Genomic DNA, 11238 nt, shown 5'->3' with positions numbered 1-11238 from the left:
TTTTTTGTATTTGGCGTGAATGATGGATGAAGATGATTGTGTTTGCTGTGAGGTCAATTCTCTAGATGAAGCCGATGATGACCTTTTTCTTATTGTATATATGGATGATGATGATGATGATGTGGGTTCCTCCCCTTTTTTTTTTTTTTGTATGTGTGTAAATGTATATATTCTGTAAGGTGAGGGTGGGGTAGTGGTGAAGTGTGATTTATTTTGATTGGATGGGTTGTTAGGATAAGATGTAGGGGTTAGGATAGGATAGAATTTGTTAGGGAGTTTGTTATTTTTTGTATTTTGTGAGGGTATAATAACATGGATGAGGGTACACGGTAGGATAAAATAAAAATGGGTAAAAGTGAATAAAAATTGAACTTTAAGAGGACGAAATCACGTGTCTACACTATTTCACATTTTTATTTTTTTGCAAATGCACAAAAGCGACTTAATGAGGTCTCTTTTTCACGATTTCATTTTCTACATGCTTAAATAAGAGACTGCAATAGGTCGCTTATGTTTTAAATAAATTGTTTAGAATAAAAAATTAGAAAATAATAGTCACCCCATGAGATGTCTTTTAATTAAAAAAAAAAAAACAAATAGAGACCTCATGAGGTCACTTTTTAATAAAATAATAATAAATATAAAAAATAATTTAGAGACCTCATGAGGTCTCTTTTTTGTAAAAATCAAGAAATAACCTAGTGACCTCGTGAGGTTGTTTTTAAGCGACCGCATGAGGTCTCTTAGAAAAAGCGACCTATGTTTTGGAGACCGTCAATTGAGGTCGCTTTTGAAGTCTCTTTTTGAGGGAAAGAGACCTCATGAGGTCTCTTTTTTAAGTCTTTTTTTACAATTTTTTTAGTAGTGTACGTGAAGTAAAGTGGCGTACAACCGCCATGACTCATTTTAGTTAATTTATTTAATAATGACAAATGATGTTGGATTTAACGTTAATTGTGCACATGATTGACGTACATATTAAACCACTAAATTAACATTGTGTGTGTCAAGTGGGAGAATGTAAGTTTCTATGACCCATATAATTAATTTATTTTTTATTTAATAATAATTGAATAAGTTAAATTCTGTATGAAAAATTTACCTAGTAGGATTAAAACTATTGACTACTCTGTTAGTGGGATGATTACGGACTGTTAGTGGGATAATTATTATGTCCACAAATCACGTTGATGGAATGTGAAAACATAACTGTCTATTTCTTGTATTATAAAAGGGGTCTTTCCTCTGTCAAAAGAAGAATAAGTTCCATCAAATATTATTCTGAAACGTAAGGTAAAGAGAGAGAAACAATACTTTTGTTTTGTGCTTCCGCTATTTCAATCATCAAGAAAACTATGGAGAATTCAGGTAAGTAACTCTTTACTGAATTACTATAATATTATTTATGTGAAAATCATGTAGTTCCACGTTTTTGAATATTGGTAGGATTATATATTAGATTGTTTAGGTTATACAATCTGTTAAATCCTTACACATTATCCTTTACATTTCTTAAAACATTAAATTTATTATATTCAAATAAACTACTATGGTCAATTACTCATATCATTTACTATTTCTTAATTTATGTGCCAAGTCAATAATAGATAATTATTGATGAACGGAGAAAGTATGAATATTTATGATTGGTAATTAGTGGTAATGACTAACGGAGACGCAACATATGTTGTGAAATGACGTTTTAAAGAACTTATAGAGAGTTCCTACTCATCACAACTTAATACTCCTTTTATTTCTAAATACATGCTTCTTTTGGTTTAGAAACACCTTTTAATAAATTAATTAAATTTTTTTTCTTTTCAAGTTGACATTAATTACTAGATTTAAAATGATGGATATATTAAAAAAAAGAAAAGTGTTAAATGGTTACAATTTTTTGGCCCAAATTTGACCACAATTGTGAAAAGACTTTCACAGTCTTGTTTTACATTTTATCATATTTTATCAAATAAATTCCCTCCAAATTTTCTTAATAAATGTAGTAACTTTTTTCTGTTCCATAAACTTATTGAACAACTAAAATTAATTTATATAAGAATAATTAATGAATTTAAGGTACATTTATTATTTATTATTATGAACATAATATATGTCATTTGAAAATTTTCTAAACGCAAGAGATTTTTCAACTTTGTATACCAAGTAAAAAATCAAAGGGCCGATTTATTCAAATATCCTTTTTACGCTATTATTTAGATTTTATCCCTATTCTAATGCAAATATGGTCCTTGAGAAATTATCCTTTCAAACAATATTATTATACTCAAGTATTGTGTTTGTTCAATTTTACAAACAAAATATTAGATTATCGTCTAATATTTGTAACTAATTTTAAAATAATTAATACATATTATTCAATAAATTTTCACGTAACTCAATTAAATATAATTAAAAGACAAGAAAATATGAGTCTATAATCTTATTCAACAATGTAATTCTATTTTAATTTAAAAATTAAAATAGTAATGCAGTTAATCAGTTTTGCTAAATGAATAAAAAGAATAAGCAAATAAAAAAAAAATATGCGCAATTACATAAAATTACAAGAAGTAAATATTGAGGCATAAAAAGAAAGGAAATGGATGATATCAAGTTAATTAAAAAGTAAGTTTCATCTGAATTTTGCTAAATCATATCGAAAATATAGCAGAGGTCCAAAATAAATTAATTACACTAGTGTAATCGCCCGTTTCTTGCACATGTAATATTTATTTATTTAAAATTGAATAGTTTTATCTATCACAGAATTTTTAATAAAGTGTAAAAAATTTAAATCATTTTTCAAATTTCCTTCATACTTTAATATAATAATATAAATATAAACATATATTTTAGTATAGACACATAGATATTTTACCACCAGAAGTTTCAAATGATTGATAGATCATCATTGCGTTTTCCACGCAACACCTTTTCCGTTACTTTCAAAGGGTAAAAGTGACGCATCAATTTGAACCATATTTATGGTAAGATTATTTTTCTTTTTTTTTTTTGTACATTTAAAATCTTTCCTTATTTTTAAAGTCAAATCTTTACAAAATCATTGATTATACTCTTATTGCGTACATAAAACTTTTAAAAAATTGGTACTTCTAAGATTTTTCTTATTCTGACGCTTTATATTTATTTCTAGATTTTTCAAATAATCTGAAAATCAAATTTAGTTGATTTAGAATTCTTAAACTAATATTAGTTGTCATTAATTTTGATGACTTCTATATAAGGAAATATTTTATCATAAATACATTTAATTAATTTTCAACTCTTAAATATTAGAAAAAATAATGAAAAGACGATTTTGTCTAAAGCAAAGACTTTTAATGAAGGGCAAAAAACTTCAAACAATATTTGTAAACCACTTCACACTTTTAATAAATTATAGATTATAAATTCAGGATGATATTAGAAACATCTATAATGTTTTACTTCTTAACACAACTTATTGGGGGGTATACAATATTATACTTGCTTATAATTTTAATTTAATATTATTAATATTGAAGAAAATGTATTGGATTATTTTCTGCACCAATATATGTAGTTTAATAGTAAATTTTGTAAACACCTTTTAAACAAATAAATAAAATAATTTTTATGTACTAAATTTTAAAGATAGAACAATTTTATGTTATAAATATATTATATTTTAAAGTTAAATGACATTTGTGTTTTAAAAAATTTGAAACCAATTTTTTATGTGATAAAATCAATGTTAGGTAATAGCAGATAAATTTTACCTATCTTTGATTTCAATTATTCAATTCTTTTAATTTTCACCTACAACATGCTTTGTGTAGTTCCACCATTTTTCATATCTCAATTATTTTTTTAAAAATTATGAAAATAAAAATGAGAATTAATTACTCATCAAAAATATTGGTTCAATTTCATAATAATTTTTTTAAAAAAAAAGACATAAGAGGAGTGAAAGTGCTATAGAAAAATTATACACATTAATCATTAACTGCTTGAAAGTGGAATCTACTCTTATTCTTTATCAATAAAAGGTTGCTCTCGCATAAGTATAACTTGACATGTCTTTGTCATACTAAAATTATGTGTGTAAATATTTAAATAATTAAGTAACTTAATTAAATATAATTCAAAAGATAAGGAAATATGAGTCTATAACCTCATTCAACAATGTAATTCTATTTTAATTCAAAAATTATTAATTAGAGTTCATAATAAATATTTAATTTATTTTTTAAAAGATGATGATTAATAAATATGTAAAACTTCAACATTAATAGGTTACTCCCTTGGGTTGTTATAAAATATGATCGACACTTATGAATCGTATGATTATTTTGATTTATTTAAAGTATCGATGTTTATGATGTCTAAGGTGTTTGGAGTTTTTACTATCGTTACTATAATATTTTTAATTTATGTTTAAATATTATTTAAACATAATAACTTATAAAATTATTAATTAGAGTTCATAATAATAACAAAAATAAGTAGTGATTCTCAAGTGACCAATTCAGCATAACATATGAGCGCAAGACTATAATACTAACGTGTGACTTGCTTGGGTTGTTGTTAACTAGAGTCGATACTCATGAACAATATGATTTTTTTTTAAATATTTTCAAATTACATTTAGAAAATTGTTCAAATTATGTAATTTAATTTTCTTAAAAACATAATAATTAATATATTTCAATAAAGAGATCAGCTCATAGTGTGACGGTATTATTATAATATTTGGATCATTGTAGCCAAAAGAATTTATTCTTTAAGTTAATAATCATATTGTAAAAGAACATTACTCCTACCCTGTATTAGAGAGAAGCCACATTAGAGGAAGTCGTAATATTAAAATATTTAGTGTAATTAATTAAGGTCGACACTTATAAATATGATTTCTATAATGTGTTGATGTATATCATATCAAAGTGCTTTAAGTTTTGATTGTCTTTGTTGAAGTATTTTCAAACTATATTTAAAAACTTATTTAAATATATAACTTAAATTTATTTAAACATAATAATTAATAAAATTACTTGATTAGAGGTCATATTAATAATAAATTAAGTAGAGATTCGCAAAATATCATTTCGGCTTAATAAAGGGGAGAAAGACTTCAACATTAATGCGTTAGTACTCACTTAGGTTATTGTTAACTAGAGCCATCACTTAAGTATTCATTTTATTTTTTAAATATAATGTATCAATGTCTATTATGAATAAAGAGTCTTGAGTTTTTACTATCATTATTAAAATAGTTTCAAATTATAGTTTTAAGAAACCTATTTAAATATGTATTTTTAACATTTTATAAAATTCCTTAATTAGAGGTCATATATATTAATAACAAATACTCCATCATTCGCTTCTACTTGTCATATTTTAACTTGCACACCATTAAAAAATAACTAAAGACACTATTTTACCATATCACTCCTATTAAATAATATTTACTATTGTGTCTTGAAATTAATTTGGAGAAAAAATAATTTATGTTAAAGATAAAATAGAAAAACAAAAGTTGACTTTTCTTGATATGTCTGAAATGACAAGTAAAAATAGAAATTCATCACTAAGAAATGACAAGTAAAAGCGAATGGAGAGAGTATAAGTAATGGTTCCCACGTCATCAAATTGGTGTAACATATTGGCACAACACTTCAACATCAACATATGACTCTCTTGGGTTGTTATTAACTAGAGTCGACACTTATGAACTATATAATTTTTATAACTCGTCAATGTCTACCACGCCTAAAGCATTTTAAGTTTTTTATGTTATTATTAAAATATTTTTAATTTATATTTAATAAATTATTCAAATATGCAAAATTTTAGTTTTAAAACTCATAAATATTTTTTATTTTTTCCTTATGTATTTTTCTTATCATTTATATATAATTGAAGTGTAAGATTAACATAAAGTAACATTTTAATTATAGTGAAGTTTTAAATATTATGACTTTTTATATAGTTCAACTAAGAAATTTTTAATAAATATAGATAGAAAAGGTTTTAAATGAAAAAATCATTTGAATTATCATGAGAAAAATTATGTTATAAGTAAAATCGCATAATTGTAATCATAAAAAAAAATCATTATTATTTTTTTTGAAAATTTGAATAATTGTTTATTTCATGTAATACTAAATTAAGAATTCTATTTCAACAACAAAAAAAAAGAGTTATTTAGATATTAATAAATTTTATGATCTATATCAATATTTGCCTATTTATCTATATAGAATAGAAGGGGCGAAATAATGTGATGATGACAATTTCAAAATCGTAAAATTTTAAATTAAAGATTAAATATATATATATATATATATATATATATATATATATATATATATATATATAATAAAAATACATAATTAAATAAATTTAATACATAAATATAAAGTTAAATTTAAATTAATTTTTGCCACACGAAAATATAATTAATTTTATGTTGTTATTTTATACTAGACCATTTCTTTATCTCTTCCTGATAATATAAGTTCGATCATTTTTTGAGCATTTTAATTAATTTATTATGTATGTATGTGTTCAATAATCATCGTATTGGAAATCTCCAATTTTTGATAAGTAACGTGAATTTCACTATAAACAACACAAACAAGCAACAAAACTCCTAATCAGCAAACAAGCGAAAAACTCCTAAAATGCACCTATGTCACGATCATCCTCTAGGAGTGATGTTGTGAGAAAAATAAGGCCTCCAGTATAATTACAAAGCATGGTAATTTGTTCATATATTGAGATAGTTTTCAATGTATTGGGAAATGATTCTAAATAAAGTAATGAATAGAATTTTAGATTTAAAATGAAAGGGGTAAAAATGTTTAAAAAATAACTAGTTTATAGTGTGAACATGTCTATTTACTATTATGGCCAAATTTAGGTTATATTATTGTGACCAAAAGGACTTTTCCTTAAAGAAAATATGATCAAAATATCCTTAAAAACTTTAACATAAACTTATTTAACAACAAAATCACAACTCAAAAAAAAAAAAAAAAACACTTATAAAAGATGGAGGGAGTAGTTTGCATGAGCAATTAATTCCTTATTTTTTGGGTGTATCATAGAATATTGAAATTCGTAACGCAGTCAGGCTGACCGGAACTTGCCCCACCCAACTGTATTAGGAGTAATTACTTAAAATTGGAAAAATAAACTCTTTACAAGTATTAGCAAGTGTTGGGACCTTTTGTTGTTTAGTGTTTTCTTTGTCTAAAATATCGTCAATTGACATTAGTTAACGCACATTTTGACTTTTATTGATCAACTATTTACTTTGTTGAGAAAAAAAGATCAACTAGTTACATTCCAATAAAGAAAATCTAGCCCCACGAGGCTGTAAGAAGAAAGAAATAAAAATAGAGAGAATATGACTAGTCATTAATCAAGATATCAAGTACTTCCACATACGTTTACTTATCACTTTTTTAAACATATAAAAAAATATTTTTAAATATTTTATTTTTAGCATTAATTACTTATTTTATTAAATTATTTTGTAAGTCATAATACTAAACACCAATCAATATAAGTATTGTAGTATAATACTTGTTTCAATAATTATTTCTCAAGTGACGTGCAAAGTCTAAAGTGAACAAATAAAAATTATTTTTTCTAAAACAAACTAAAAATGAATGTAAGTCGTTTTTTTTAAAAAAAAAGAGAGAAGTAATAATCACCCTCTGAATTTGTCGACTTTTATTCATGGTACATCTCAATTTTTAACCGTCTTAAATACCCCCCAAACTTATTTTTTCACAACTTTGACTGACCCTTCTTTGGCCAAAGGCCACAATATTGAATACACGCGCTTTCACCGTAGCAATTTAATTGTGTGTCTTTCCACGGGGATTAATAATGTCCACATGAGACCATCCGTTGAATAAAAAAGAAAGAGAGAGAAATTGAAACGTTTCACATTTCACCCCCCTCCATTCTCTCTCTAAACTCCTCCATCTCTCACTAACCAAATCATCTGGTTCTTTTAATCTCCTTTGTAATAGTTAATGAACGACTTCGTATTGAGTTATTGTTGAAGATTTCGTTGATGTTGGTGAATCTGTAGTGACTTCTCTCAAAGGTGGTGGTGAAGATTTCGTTGAAGTTGTTGGTGAAGCTGTAGTGACTTAGTCTGTGTTCTGCTATTTCGTTGAAGATTTTGAGTTTTTCACTAGTCAAAAGTAGAGTAATATTGAGATTTCGTTTTGGCAGGTAAGTTTTATCTTAAAAAACTTGATTTTTCATTTGTTTTGATTGTGTTGAAACTGAAGTTGTTTTCTTTCTATTACTGTTTCGATTTTGAATAGAAATCATATTATTAATTGTTAACCGGTGTGTTATTGATTAAATTGTCATGAAATTATGAGAAATTTTGCATGTATGATATTAGGATTTTTCGTAATTAGTTCAAAAATTAGAATTTTTTTATAAAATTAATTTTTTATTGTAATTTGTGTGTTTTTTTGTCACTGTTGGGTTGTATTGTTCAATTTTATTTTATTTTATAATTTTACTTGTGTATTTTTTGGTGTTTTCTTGAAATTAGGCATGTACATTGTCTTAAATTGTTAAATTGTTGTGAAATTATGAGAAATTTTGCATGCATGATATTAGAATTTTTCGTAATAAATTCAAAAATTAGGGCTATTTTGTAAAATTAATTTTTTATTGTAATTTGTGTGTTGTTTTGTTACTGTTGGATTGTATTGTTCGATTTTGAATTTTTTTATAAATTTACTTATTATGGTTATAGGTTGACATATGACTACTAAGTTGTTGAACTTAAGATTTAAAATTGGTGATTTTTTGGTGAGTGAGGTTGAACCAATCTACATTGGTGGTAGGACTGAATATGTATATAATGTGGATGAAGATCACTTGTCAATTCCTGAAATTGCTGACTATGCAAAGTTATTTGGTGTTACAAAGTTGGGGAGGACTTATGTTGGGATATCTTTGGGGATTGATTTGGTAGAAATGAAAAAAGATGGGAACATTTATGACATTGCATTATTTATTAAAGGTGAGGACACAATAGATATATATGTGTGTGAGGACTCAATTGTAGAATATGAGGGTCAATCTGAAGGACAATTAGGTCAAATTACAAGTGCTGGTGAGTCTTTTAATGCACCTCTAGCTGCTAGAAAAGAAGACGAGGTATGTTTTGTTCCATGTAGAAATACCAATAAAAATCTAGATCTAGGGTTGATTCTTCTTCTGTTACTGTTGCTGTTGCTGTTGTTCAAAATAATTGTAACAGATCTGAAAATGCAACAGAAATTGGGGTTGATGTTGATTATAGTTCAATAGATTGGACTGACACTGAAGAAGAACTTGAAACATCTGTCCAAGAACCAGTTGAACCTGTTGTTGAAGGAGTAGAGGAACCTCTTGTTCAAGAAGAAAAGGTTAGAGATAGTAACCGTGATGATGATGATTCTGACCAATTGATTGACTATGAAAGTGATGTACATGATGAGTTGAGGATAGAGAAGGCAAATGTGAGAAAGTTTAAGAGAGAAAATAGGAGGAACAAGAAGAAAGATAAAGCAAAAGACTTTTTGGGTGAAGTTGGACTGGATGTTGGGTTTGATGATATTGAAAAAGGTAAGAAAAATTGCAAGAATAAATTGACAGAAGATGAGCCATATTATGATAGTTCTGATTGTGATAGTTTTCAAAGTGATGATGATTTGTTGTCTGTTTCTGATAATGAATTTGAGGAATGAAAGTTAAGTGGAAGAAAAAAGAGCGCTTCAGTGGTATATGATCCAACTTGTGAAGTGGTTGTGTGGCAGCTAGGTTTAGTATTTGAGAATATAAATGAGTTTAGTGAAGCAGTTACTAAATATGCTATTAAGAAAGGGGTTGACTTAGATAAATATGTGAATGAGAGTTATAGAGTAAGAGTTAGATGTAAAGGTGGTTGTCCATGGTTGTTGTATGCTAGCAAGGAAGGAAAAAGTGGAAATTTTTCTGTCAAGACCTACAATTCGAGGCTCAAATATACTAGGACAAACACTAATTTTTTTTGTAATTCAAAATTTCTGTCAAATTATCTTAAAGATAGGATTATATCCCAGCCAACATTCAAAGTGTGGGAGACTCAAGAATTGGTTAGGAAAGAGTTGGGTGTTTATGTTGGCAAGACAGTGTGTTTAAAGACAAGAAAGTTGATTTTGAAAGAAATTATGGGGGATCATGTGGCTGAATTTAACATAATTTTAGACTACAAGGATATGTTGCTCCAAACAAATCCTGATAGTACTTGTGTTGTGAAGCTGACTAATTCAGATAGTGGGATGAAAAAATTTCACTCTTTCTACATTTGTTTTGATGCTATGAAAAAAGAATTTCAAGAGGGATGCAGAAAGTGTATTAGACTGGATGTGTGTTTTTTTAAAGGAGTTTGTAAAGGTCAGCTGTTGGTAGCTATTGCTAAGGATGAAAACAATCAAATGTTTTCAATAGCATGGGCAGTGATTGGCAAAAAAAGTAAGGCTACATGGAGATGGTTCTTCATGATATTACAAGATGATCTCAACTTAGGAGATGGTTCCCAGCTCACTATAATCAGTGATATGCAAAAGGTGACTATATTTATTAGTATTTTTTTTCATTAAGTTAGACCAAAATTGACTAATTTCATTTGTTTTTTTTGAAACTGCAGGGACTAGTTGCTTCTGCAGAACAAATACTTCCTGAATATGAGCACAAAATGTGTGCTGGACACATCTTAGCCAATTGATCAAAAAAATGGAAAGGCATAGAGAGAAGGAAGAAATTTTGGGCTTGTGCTAGATCAACTTTTGAGGCACAATTTAAGTATAATCTTGAAGCTCTTTCTAAATTGGGTAGAGGCATTGTTGAAGATCTGATAGGTTACAATAAAGAGAGGTGGTGCAAGTCTTACTTCAACACCTTTTTCAAGTGTGATAGTGTGGATAACAACATGGCCGAGAGTTTCAATGCTTGGATTTGATTCCTAGGAACAAGACAATTATTTTAATGTTGGAAGAAATCAGGATAAAAGTGATGAAAAGGGTGAGTAGGACAAGAAAATTTGCATATTCTTGGACAGATGACATATCTTCAATGACAATGATGGTGTTCAATGCAAATATAGAAAAATCAATGCAGTGCAACATTGACTGAAATGGTGATCAAGGATTTGAAATGACTGAAGGGGCATACAAACATACTATGAATTCGAGG

The sequence above is a fragment of the Capsicum annuum genome, chromosome 4, assembly GCF_002878395.1.
Source record: "Capsicum annuum cultivar UCD-10X-F1 chromosome 4, UCD10Xv1.1, whole genome shotgun sequence".
Classification (NCBI taxonomy): domain Eukaryota; kingdom Viridiplantae; phylum Streptophyta; class Magnoliopsida; order Solanales; family Solanaceae; genus Capsicum; species Capsicum annuum.
The sequence above is the reverse complement of the archived record's forward strand: the minus strand, read 5'-3'. Positions refer to the sequence as shown.